This window comes from Eublepharis macularius, chromosome 6, assembly GCF_028583425.1.
Source record: "Eublepharis macularius isolate TG4126 chromosome 6, MPM_Emac_v1.0, whole genome shotgun sequence".
Lineage (NCBI taxonomy): Eukaryota > Metazoa > Chordata > Lepidosauria > Squamata > Eublepharidae > Eublepharis > Eublepharis macularius.
In genome coordinates, this window is record NC_072795.1 from 73,420,056 (window position 1) to 73,432,495 (window position 12,440).

Consider the following 12,440-nt stretch of genomic DNA (forward strand, 5'->3'; position numbering starts at 1 on the left):
AGAGGTTGCTCCCTATTTTTATTATCTATGAAATCTTCCTAGTTAAGACACTAACTATATAAATAAAATATACATGTTAAGATATGCTAACTATTTTGTTGACTTGGTTGTATTTGAAATCTGTTTATTTCTCTTTTTCTGTAGTGGGAAGGGGAGAGAAAAAAACCCAGAACATTAAAAATAAAAAGCCAAGCAGCTATTTGATACATTTCTTTTACATTAAAGTTGCATCAGGTTTCTGCCTTGCCTTAACAGCATCCATGCCCAGCTTCTGGGACAGAGGCACTGGCATCTGTTTGGAAATATTAGATTTACAGTTGCCAACTCTATTCCTAGAAAACTAGGAAGTTCTGCTTTGTACCTCCTCAGGATACAGTGAAGCCTCCCGCCATTAGCATTCCACACCCTGGGAAACTCTTACAGGATGACTCAGCTCAACCCCACCCCTCCTGAGTAGATATAAATGACCTGCCAACATCTTTTCCACACTGTGACACTGAGAGATCTCTGTCTTTTGGTGCTACACCTCTGAAGATGCCAGCCACAGCTGCTGGCGAAACGTCAGGAACTACAATGCCAAGACCACGGCAATACAACCCAGAAAACCCACAACAACCATCGTTCTCCGGCCGTGAAAGCTTTCGACAATACTTCTGCTTTGTAATTTAGGTGAAGGTCTTGGAATGGCTTCCTAGACATTGAAATAAGGCTGGTTCCCATACTTCATATAGTGTTCCCAAAGGAATCAAATCTTATACTCCTCTATGTACACCCCCCCCCTTGGTATGTGCAAACAGCTATCAACATCAATCCTCAGTAATCCTCATACATATTCATAACAGCAAAGTGCTATATACTATGATGTTGATAGGCAGAGGTATGCAAGTGGCTATCCATTTTACTGTTCTATCAGGGAAATTCACCATAAACCATTCTGGGCACTCCCTTGTAATTTCCCCTTACTGCTGGGGATGGATACATGATTTCAAATAGGCTTATTCACCTCTCTTAATATTAGTTAATGAATTCAATCAAAAGATTTGTTTTCTCAACCATTTCAATGCAGAATGGTGGATGAAGTGGAGATTTTTGTGAATGTGGCGTAGTATATATCTGTAAATGGATGGAATATGAAAACACAATAGCTATCAGCATAACTTGGTTTGCTCACATATCAGGTTTCACCCATGAGGGGGCAAGTGAGTATCTTTTACTCGGGTCCTGGTCTGTGCTGCAAACCCGCAGAATTTAATAGATACTTTTCTTTCATGATTCACAATACTGTATGTACGGAGTAGAAGCATAACGGGGGGGTGCACTGCCAATTTTACTATCCCCAGAAAAAGGATCCTTGCACTATACATAATACAATCACCTCTGGGATCAGAAACCCTCCTGAACCCTTGATAGCAGTATATCAAGACCCCAATCATTAACATATGCACAGACTTCAGATAGCCAAATATTCTATCAGTGACCCACTGACTGCTACAAAATGGCACTCCTTGGGCATTAGTGAACCCTGAGGAATGACCAAGGTGTGTTACAGTGGGAAAAGGAATTGATAGAAATTATGGATTTAGTCTGGATCCAAACCACATAATCATCTTGTGTTAGAGTTTCTGTCAAGCATTCAGATGTTGCTAACCATTGGTGCTCTGTTAGAGTACTACTGTGTGACTTGTATTGTGTCTTACAGTGCGAGTGTGCTAGTTTTTATCCAGTTCAAACACTTCATTGGATAGTGGTGAGCTTAGCTACAATCACTCTGTTCATGCAGTTAGATGAGATGGGATCATGTAATCAGACAGATACTACTTAAACTATTTGTAATTTCATACAAGATTCACACAGTACCTCATGAAAGGGAGCTGATTCTTTCTTTCCATCCTGCAGTATCAGGACTTTTGAAAATGAAGCAGAATGAATTATTTAGGAAATACTAAACAGTGACACAAATGTTTGAAGAAGTGAGCTGACCACCATAACAACTGAAGAGCTATTTTGTTTTTAAAGCTCTAAAAGAAAAACACAGAGAAAAATGTGTTTCTTGATAGAAACTGGGGGGAGGGTGCTCCTTCCCGGTCTAATGGAGCCTGTAGTGAAAACTATAAAGAAGAGGAAAGGAAATGTGATCCTTAAAAAGCTTACCTCTCTATTGTTCCATGGCCAATTACTTATAACACCAACAAAACCACTTTAACACCAAGGCTGCATGAAATAGGCATCCTTGTCAACAGAAGTGAGGCGCTTAAAAAAAACAGAGTCAAATTATACCATTTCTCTCTCTCCTGAACTGAAGGGTCGAATTCAATAATGTCTGCAGTAGAGGACTGTATCTTTTGCCAGTAGAAGAAGAAAGCTAATATCTGGCTCAGGGACAATCAACTCCTGTCACCAGTGGAAGTTGCTGGAACACATGTTCTGGTCTTGTGTCTTCTTAGAAGTTAATCTTATAGATTACAATGTGACATACCGTCATGTATGTACATTTAGGACAGCCAGCTTAAGTTGAAATTTGTTCTATGGTCACTAGAGCAAAAAAGAATTTAACAGATGTTGGAAGAACAGTACATGATCTAATATGAAGGGTTTTGTTGTTAGGCTATCATACAATTATAGAAATATATTTGTGAGTTTTAGTTGGTTGATCTGTTAATTGTACATTATTTGCTTATAAATTAAAACAATACATCTGAGGAAAAAAGCAGATTGAAAGATGCCCTTCATCTCAAAGAAGGTCTTCTGTGGGTGGACAGGCTTCTCTGTATTTAACACCATGCTCTCGATCCAAGCTTTTTAATTTAGATGATATATCAGGTGAACAATAGGGGGAATTTCTCTTCTGCCATAGTACTTACTGCCCTCAGGTTTTGAAAGTTATTGTATTCATTTTTTTTAAAAGTCTGCTGCCTATATAATCACGGGCACCTTTTAAATTAATCAAAAGTATTGTAGTAGGCATGGAAGGAAATTCTCCTATACTATAAACAAGATTATGTGCATTCTTCATTCCATGACTGCATGCGGGAAAACATTGATTTACGGCTGTATTCACAAGCCATCCTTCATGGGAGATCAAGAGCAAGAACAGGAGTGAGTCCTCACTTCCAGGGTAACAAGCTACCACCAGCCTCTCTTGATTAAACCTTTAGCTGTGGAACAGAGAGGCAAGTGATCAACCCTACCAGGTTTTAAACAGGAACTCATCACTGCAAGGTAGACCACTTGCAGATTGAGTTTCACTAAACAACTATTTGGGTAGCTGTGACCAAAATGGGCCAAAGTACTGGATTCAGAGTGAAGCTTGCAAATTCCCAAACAGCACACAAGGTTATACTCAAGTTTATTAACAGAAGTGCAGATGGGTACAAATATACAACTTGCAACAGAGAGGAATACAATGAACACTAGAAAAACAATAACAAACAAAAACACTACTAGCACATTCAAACAGACTTTCAGTTAGACATGGGCACGAACCGCATTACAAACCAAAAAAACCCACGAACCGCCTGATCGTCTGTTCGTGAACCAGCGGTTCGTGTGGGTCCATGGCCAACGAACCAGCATTCGTTGGAAGCCCAGTTCGTTGCATTCGCCCGTGGTTCGTGAAGCCAGACAGTCAGGCACCATCAATCAATTCCCTTGGAAACAGAGCTGAGGGAATGCCTGAACTCTGTCTGCACTCCTTCTGTTGCCCTGGAAACCCGAATCGAAGCCCAGCTTACCTTGATCGGCAGGTCTTCCTTCCAACCATGGAGCTGCAAATTAGTTACAACTGGTTACGTGGGAGAAGACACCCGGGGGGAGGGAGGGGGAAGGGGGGTGTTCTGTAGACATGGGCACTCCAATCTCATCCCTGCAAACCCTGATAGGTAGTTCTGATGGCCAACCCCTTGTACAGTGGGCCGACGTCAACTGGTGGCTCTAATTGTATCAAATGGGAGTTTCCTGGGGGCCTCGGATTGGAGAGAGTATAACTCCAAGACCCCTATAGCAATCTTGACCAAACTTGGGTGCTGGCTGGAGGAGAGCCTGCTAAACACTCCCTGGGAATATGGGCTCTCTAAGTGCAACAGGGGCCGTTCTGACGCCCACGAACCTCGAACCAGTTCGTCATCAGGAAATGTTCTTTGCGGTTCGTTAGTTTGGGTTCATCGGCAACACCGAACCACAAACCGCTGGTTCATTAAATTTTTTTGATTCGTGCCCACAATCCTGAGACAGAAATACTGGGCTGGCACCCATCCTGGTGAGCAGGTTCAAAGCACAAAAGCAAGTAGCAGAAAACCCTTCAGCAACCAAAAAGTCCAAAAGCAATAGGGAGGGCAAGATAGAATGAGTTAGAATAAGGACCCTTGTTTTAGCTAAAACTATAACAACTGGCCTGATCCCAATTAGTCAGTCAAGGAAAGTAAATGTCCTCTTACCCAAGATCCTTTGCTAGAATGATACAATATTGGTACAAGACCTTGAAACTATTACATCATTGCACCTGCATAGTTCAATCCCAGCTCTGAAACTGCGCAGTCATGGTGGACTTTACAGGCTTCTATCAGACTCAAAGCCTGAACTCAACGAAGAAACAGACTGGGATAAATCAGTTTCTTGATAGTGGCTTCCAGTTTTTTTAAAAAAACAAGATTCTAGACCTTAAGATTGAAAAGGTATTCTTGAACATATATAGATAATGCCTGATGGCATTGTGGAAACCAGCAGGCAAGACCAAGCAGGATTTCTATTGACTGGAAGGTAGGGCTTCAGGACTATACATCACTGATTGTGCCTCCAGTCTAGATAGAACTGAATAAACTATTCCTAGCATATGCAAATCTGCTTAATTTAAAATATGAATACAAATTGAGCTTTTCATTAGAAATATTGGATTGGATCCTACCTAAAATTTCGACTAATGGAAGTAATTCTCCCACATTGTTCACTGGCATTCCCTGTCCCTCCAAGAGCAGAATTTCAGGGGACGTTTTGAGTTGCAGTAGCAAGAGACGCAAGAAAGTCAACAGCAGTAATTTCTAGCAGAATCCAAACCACTTTCTGTGCCTTAAAGAGTCACTGGTTTGTGCCAGAGTTTTCTGGTACAATTTAGGGCTTTATTTTCTCCGGACAGTACCTGCTACCCCTTCCATGACGTATCATAAACTATTTTGGAAATCTTTTTCAGTATGGAGCTACTTCGTAAGAAAACCAAGTCATATAGATTCTGGCCCCTAACATATATATGACAATGACAAATAAAAAGATATTATTAATCTAAGATCCATATTGTTCATCAAGGTTAAGGCCAACTCATTCACTAACTGAATTTTATTTTATTTTGCAGAGTATTGTTTTATTGGTCACATGAAGGAGATCTCAACACCCATTCTTGCTCAGAAAGAAAGAGAGGAGGAAATGAGGAAAGTCCTGCTGGCTTGCTGGTATTAATCTATTGTCCATCTAAATAGATGTTTTTTCTCATCTTTCTACAGATTTTTAGCCTGAGCAGGGCCAGAGATACAAGCCCTTGAGTGAAAGCCAAAAGGCTATTGGCCCTTTGACTTTGAACCTATGACTTGGTTTACCTCCTGCCCTTCATCTGTTGTCCCCACCGCCATTCAGAAGGGCAGTCGGGTGTATGTGTGTGGAATGTAGCAGAATAATAGTGCCAATGGTGGGCTATCACTTCCAGCATAAATCCAAAAGTGATGTCACTACATCAGCGTGACTCTCTAGGATCCCCCCAAATGCTATGGTCATCAAGCCAAAAATGACATGGCAACATCAGCATAAAATCATTCCCTCCGTCCCCACTCCCTCCCTCTCCCAGCAGTTGCCAGCTAGTGCTCACATCTGTGAGAATCAGATTGACAGGTGGTGACTGGGCCATATTTGAATGTGTTTAGTTTGTCGATTTGTTTTTTGGAAATTCAGATTTGTCTTGCTTTTTGTAAAGCACTTTGTGTCCTTGCAGGGAGAAAGGCGGCCTAAATGCATCAAAGTAAATAAAGATGACCCTTCAATTCTTGTCATCATACAAGATGTTTCCAGAAGTTCTTTCAAATCTTGGAAGAAATTATCTCAGAGCCCGGGGATGTCTTGCAAGTGAAATTAGTGGCACTGAGATGAGGAAAAAGCATCCTGGATCAACGAATCATTGATAGAAAATCCTAAATATTAATAAGACACAAGAAAGGGTACTTCATGCAGCTTTGCACTTAGCCCAAACACCAGGCTGGCCTTGGAATGGGGTAGGAGAAGCAATCTCTTGCCTGCTGGATGAGTGCTTTGAAGTCATTTAGCAATACCATTATGTGCTGAACAAAGGTGGGTTTTTCCAAATGCTGAATGGATTAGTTATTCAAGTCTGAAAAGTAGGAGCACTGCCTCAGCTTAAGATGGACTGCACAACACACTCTGGATCTTTTGAAGTCTCTCAGGAAAAGAGCAGATAAGCAGGAGGCAAAATGAAACTGAAACAACTGCACTGCTGCTTTTAGCAATTAAAACACTGGATAAGAAGGACTTACATACAAATACAGCCTCAGTGCTTCCCCCACTTCTATTTGATATATTTATTATATCTATTAGTTAGTTAGTATAGCAAAGTTACACAGTTAGGAAAAACATGGGATCAAGCACAGCAAACATGCATGAGGTATACTTGAAAAGATATAATTATTTTTATTGAAGTCGGTTCCCATCCATTGTGGTGCAAAGTAGCAAATATAACCCTAAAGAATATTTTCTCTGAAACAACTGGCTGTATTGTCTAGCATTAGGACGATTAAGGAAAATCCATCTAACCATACAAGTGCAAATATCACTTGGGATATAATTAAAACAGTTGCAAGAGGACATATTATTGCTTTATCATCACATATAAATAAGCAAAGAAAAACACAAAGACTGGAACTAATAGAAAACATTAAAATTTTTGAAGCTCAACATAAAAGAATAGGCAATAAAAAAACCTATCAAAAATTACTAACTCAATGTAAACTATTAGAATCCTTGGAAATCAATAAAATACAAAAGAATCTACTATCTATCAAACAAAAATATTGGCTTAATAGCCCCAAAACATTACGCCTACTTTCACACAGAGTTAAACAAAAAAGATCAGCTAATTTCATTAATTTTATTTTTGATAAAAATAAAACACTCCAATCAAAAAGAACTGAAATTATACAAATATTTAAGGATTACAACTATATTCTTCAAAAATACCAGACACAAATAAGATCTCAATTTTTTAAAATTCACTAAAAAATCTTAAAAGACTAGAGGAAAAGCATCATACACTGTTAGATAAACCTATAACACAACAAGAGGTTATAGAAACAATAAAACATTTTTAAAAAGAACAAAGCAGCTGGCCGAACTGAATTCTACAAAAAATATGCTTTACTAATTTCAAAACCTCTGACTGAAACCTGCAATCTGATCATGGAATCCGGTCAAATTCCTCCCACTTCGAAAATGGCATCAATAAACAAGGAAACCTAAACAAGGAAAAGATCCATTGAATACTACCTCATATCACCAAATATCTCTATTAAACCAAGACTATAAAATTTTCACAGCTATTTTAGCAAAACATATTAACTACTTTATTGCTAGCTATATACATACTGATCAAACTGGTTTTATTCCTGCATGTGATATAACTCATAATATCCATAAAACCCTCAGCTTAATGACACATTGTAAAAGATATAACATAGAAGCAGCATTACTATCATTGGACATTGAGAAGGCATTTGATTCTTTAGAAGTCACATATTTAAACAAAATTGTACCTATCATATGAAATTTGGGGATAAATTTCTCACTATAATTAATGCAATATATTCCAAACCAATAGCAAATATTAAGATCAATGGTAAATCTTCAGATATTAACAGAGGAACAAGACAAGGTTGCCCTCTCTCCCCAATCCTCTTCGCTATAACACTAAAACTACTGGCAATTGCCATTAGAGAAAATCATTCAATAAAAGGGATTCACATAAATACAACTTCATTTAAAATCAGTTTATTTGCAGATGACATGTTAATCTATCTAACAGAACCCTTAACTTCACTTCAACATCTACAACCGCTGCTAATATAATTTGGCCAAATTTCAGGCTGAAGAAAATAGAGTCCCCTCTACAAAATCAGTCAACTGAGAATTATTCCAACTCAAGGTGCATGAAATGCATAAATCACATCCGGTTTATATAATTCATAAATATGCCATTCATCAATAAATATGCAATATTCATACAGCCTCAGACAGATACAGTGACTGACCACTCTTATCAGCAAATATATAAAGTCAATAAAGTGCAAAATAGACAGCAGGTGGTGCAGTGTCCTTCAGCTGGCGTCTGCTCCCAGACGTCCTTGCCCTACAGACAATCGGCCGTTTCCATTTCACACGTGATATCTTCACACTGTGCTTCCTCAGGGGCACACAATTTATCTGCCGGTTACCACCATTTTCTCACACATTACAGTTTCACAGGTAATTTGTCAATGTTGGCGCTGACATTGACGAATTAAAATTGTGTGCCCCTGAGGAAGCACAGTAAAAATGAGTTAAAGTGGGGGTGTTATATTTAGTTTGTTATTATTACTGAAATTGTTGTTGATGATTCCAGTTCCAGTTTGTTTACATAATCAGAGGACTGTAGCAAAGGATTCTGGCACTTGGTGGTCCCGCAAGTTGGAATTTGCTCACCCTGAAGTGGTGCCAAGAGACAACTAGTTACTTAGCTTAACTCAAAAGACGTTATTGGCTGCGAGTTTCTATTCTTTGTTGTACCTATGCATTTGGTTGTAAAAAAAAAATCTAGTTGTACTTGTCTGAGTGCTGAAATGTTTTGATTTAAAGGAATGTCTCAATTTACATTTGTCTTGCAAGTTTGGTTCCTAATTTAGCCCCATAGAACCCATGCAGAAAAGAGGTTATATAAGCATATATAAGTTCAGTCAAGATGTCTTGTGTTTTTTGTGATGCTAAACAGGCTATTCAAATAACAAGTGTGGTAGGGGGGCCAGGTTGCAACCATACTTATTTATAGACACTCCATTACAGCTGAAAAAGAAATGGGACAGAAAGGTTGTGTTCATCAGATGGCAGGATTTACTGTTACATTCACCTTTTGAATAGGACTGAGTGCCATATGAATTACATAGACTGGGAAGAACCCAACGTTTTAAAAAAAAGAAATTGAAGAGCACATGAAGCTGACTTATACTGAATCAGACCCTAATGGGGTAATCCTAAACAGAGACATACCAGTCTAAGCTCATTGATTTCAATGGGCTTAGACTGGAGTAACTCTGTTTAGGATTCCACTGTTGGTCCATCAACGCCTATCGTCTACTCAGATTGGCAGCAGCTCTCCAGCGTCTCAGAGTGAGTTCATATCTCCCGCAACCAGTTTCTTTCAACTGGAAGTGCCAGGGATTAAACCTGGGACCTTCTGTTCTTCCATGAGCCATAGTCGTCCCCCAATAACAAAGTATATAGTCTAGTAAGGACTTCCAGATGCTAAGGCCTGAACATGAGGAAAGGAGGCAGTGAGTCCAGATTTCCAGAAGGTTCTGCCTGGGGCCTGTATAAATGCAATTCCATAGATTCGGAACCAGAGGAATTTATACTGAGCCAAGATTGCATGGCCCTTGCAACCGTACAATGAATAAGGCAATATTCTTCATGGCACCAGTTTCTTTTAGTCAAAATGATAAATTTGCAAAAGCAAAGTTTCTTTGCTCAAAGCTTTCCCCCTCTTATATCAATTTACATCTCTTGCAATTTGGAAAACTTTTAATGAGACAGAAGAAAAGCAAAGTGGATTTTTTGGTCTGCGCTGCTTTCAGTGCCTGTGGAAATCCCCAAAGGATGCAGAACAGCAAGGAGATAGGGCCTGGCTTTAATTGTTGTATTAAAATACTTCCAAGCTCATACACAACCATTAAACAGGCAAGTTAATTAAAATGCCAACACAGTTCCTTTCATACTCTGTGAAAACTCTTATGATGTTTCCCTCTTACTGCTAAGTTACTTCAGATAGAAGCAAGCTTCACCCTCCCCCACAAACCTTCTTCGGCTTCTATAAAGCTCTCTGCCTGCTGTCATAAAAGTGAGCACCTCCCATTGTTTTCTGAGGTATAAAGATGTTTCAATCAATGATACCACAGAGGTGAAAGCAAAACACACAAACACATAATGCTGCCACTGGTCCTTCTCTGACTGGTAGCCCATGGCCACGAGCAGAGAGAAGTCTTTTCCAATACCTGCTGAGATCCTTTAACTGGAGATGCCCAGATATTGAACCTGGGCCTTTCTACATGCAATCAATCAGGTTATTTGTTGCAATCATTGATTAGACCATAGAAACAAGTCAGGAATGCATAAAAGGAGTAAATACATGCTGCGAGGAATTCATAGCCTCATTAAAAGTGATAAAGTTATTAAAATATTATACCAGATGTGACTTTATTTTGCATGCTGACAGCATGCAAAGCATGTGTTCTAACACAGAGCCATTGCACCAAACCTGTAATCTGATTCTTGATTGACCAAAAGTTTTTTTTATCATACTTGTAATCCACCTTGAGTCCCAGAGATAAAGATGGATTATAAATGAAAATTTAAAAAAATAGACAAAGTAAAATTCCTCCCATCTTACTCCACTTTAGTATTGCTCTATCCAAAATCATCCATGCATATGACAAAGAGCAGAAAGACTGGGACACCCACAGATGGCTCTCTACACACTCAGGTAATGCTCAGGTAGGTGAGAAAATATAACATTGAAAAATTAATGGGGGAAGGACTTTTAAAAACCCATCTGAGGAGTACTACACTACTCTAGAAAGGACAGAGTATGGAAAGCAGCTGAATGTTGGGGGTGGTGGGGTGGGGGTCAGTCTGCTCAATGCCCTGAAACTGACAGAATTCTTGAGGAGGGGTTTGTGTGTGGAAATAGGGATTTTCAAATTCAAATTGTTCCCTCCCTGGAATTCTACACAGGCTCTCACTCCCCCGCCCCCCCCCCCGCCGCTTTCTTCCAAAAAGGCTAATGGAACTGAATTGCTGTGTGGTTTTTCCCACACGAATCCTGAATGATTTACTTTGTAATCATCTCCTTTGCACATGAGGATGCTATGTATTTCTACTAAGGCCCTTCGCACTAATGGCCTAGCTCAGCCTGATGAGGGTTCTTCATGTAAGATGAACTCTCCCCAAATGGGGCATTTTGTAGATGTTTGTTTTCACATTCTGAACCTGCCTAATGAAATCGAGATAAGCTCCTTGGAAAGCGACAGTCTTCATACTGCTGTAAACCAATATTGGCAGTGCTCTTTCAGCAGTTATGCATTTCTGCTTAAAAATCATGAACAAGAATCATAAACCCCAGGGACAGTGAAAATAATGACTCAGAACAAAAATGGGACATGATGTGATAAGAGATGGTCATTGTAAGCTTGAGGGCCGCAGGAACATTTTATATGACACTAAAACCTTAACACACCTTTGCATCATGTTTGTATAGAAAGGCTTGTTTTAGGAACATGACTCCATTCTTTGGTGCTCATGCAAAGTCATATTGACTGAAGGGATGCATGGATTCATGGCCAGCTTCATAATATAGGCCACACGAGTGGCTACCTGGAATGCAAAAGTCTCCAAGTACCTCTGTACACCTTTTGCTCTGTTTGCTTAGGAGGCACCAGGTAGGGAGGTACACATCATTTTTGTTTTCAGTAGGGCTTTTTATTATTAAATGGATTATACTGCATTTTATTTTTATTCCCATTGATTTGACTGTGAAGTACATTTATGGCTGTAATTTTTTCCCCAACATTTGAAATAATTAATGTTAAAGGTTGCCTATCTGGATACCCAAGAAGTTAACAGCAGCTGGGGAGGGTGGACTTTTACTGGGGGGAAAGCACAGAAGAGTCCCTTGGTGGCTGTTTTCATGTCATTAAATACATGGAAAGATCTCAGATCTTTACCACTAATCTTTCACATTTTGCCTGGCTTGGCCCTAACTCTGTTTCAGCATCTCTTTTGTTACTGATTTCACTGCATACATATTAAACTGTTGCAGCAGATGCTGTTTTGCCTCTACCCCTTCTCATGCCGTCTGCAAAGCTGTTAGCTGTACGGAAGTAAAAGGGCCATCCCTGTTCCAAGTGTACACAGCAGCAGGAAGAGCAGAACAAGAACACTGGAGCTGCTGAGCATATACAGGATCAAACTTAAGTCTTCTCCATGCCAAAGACCTCACAGTATGACTGATGCCAACAGCACTTTGGAAAGGCAGACCTATCATCACAATCCTCTTTGGTGGCAAAATCAGAATGTAATAATGACTAATTTGCATGGGATGATGAGTCCAAAAAGCCTTAGCTGCAAAAGGAAATAATAACAACTGCGCT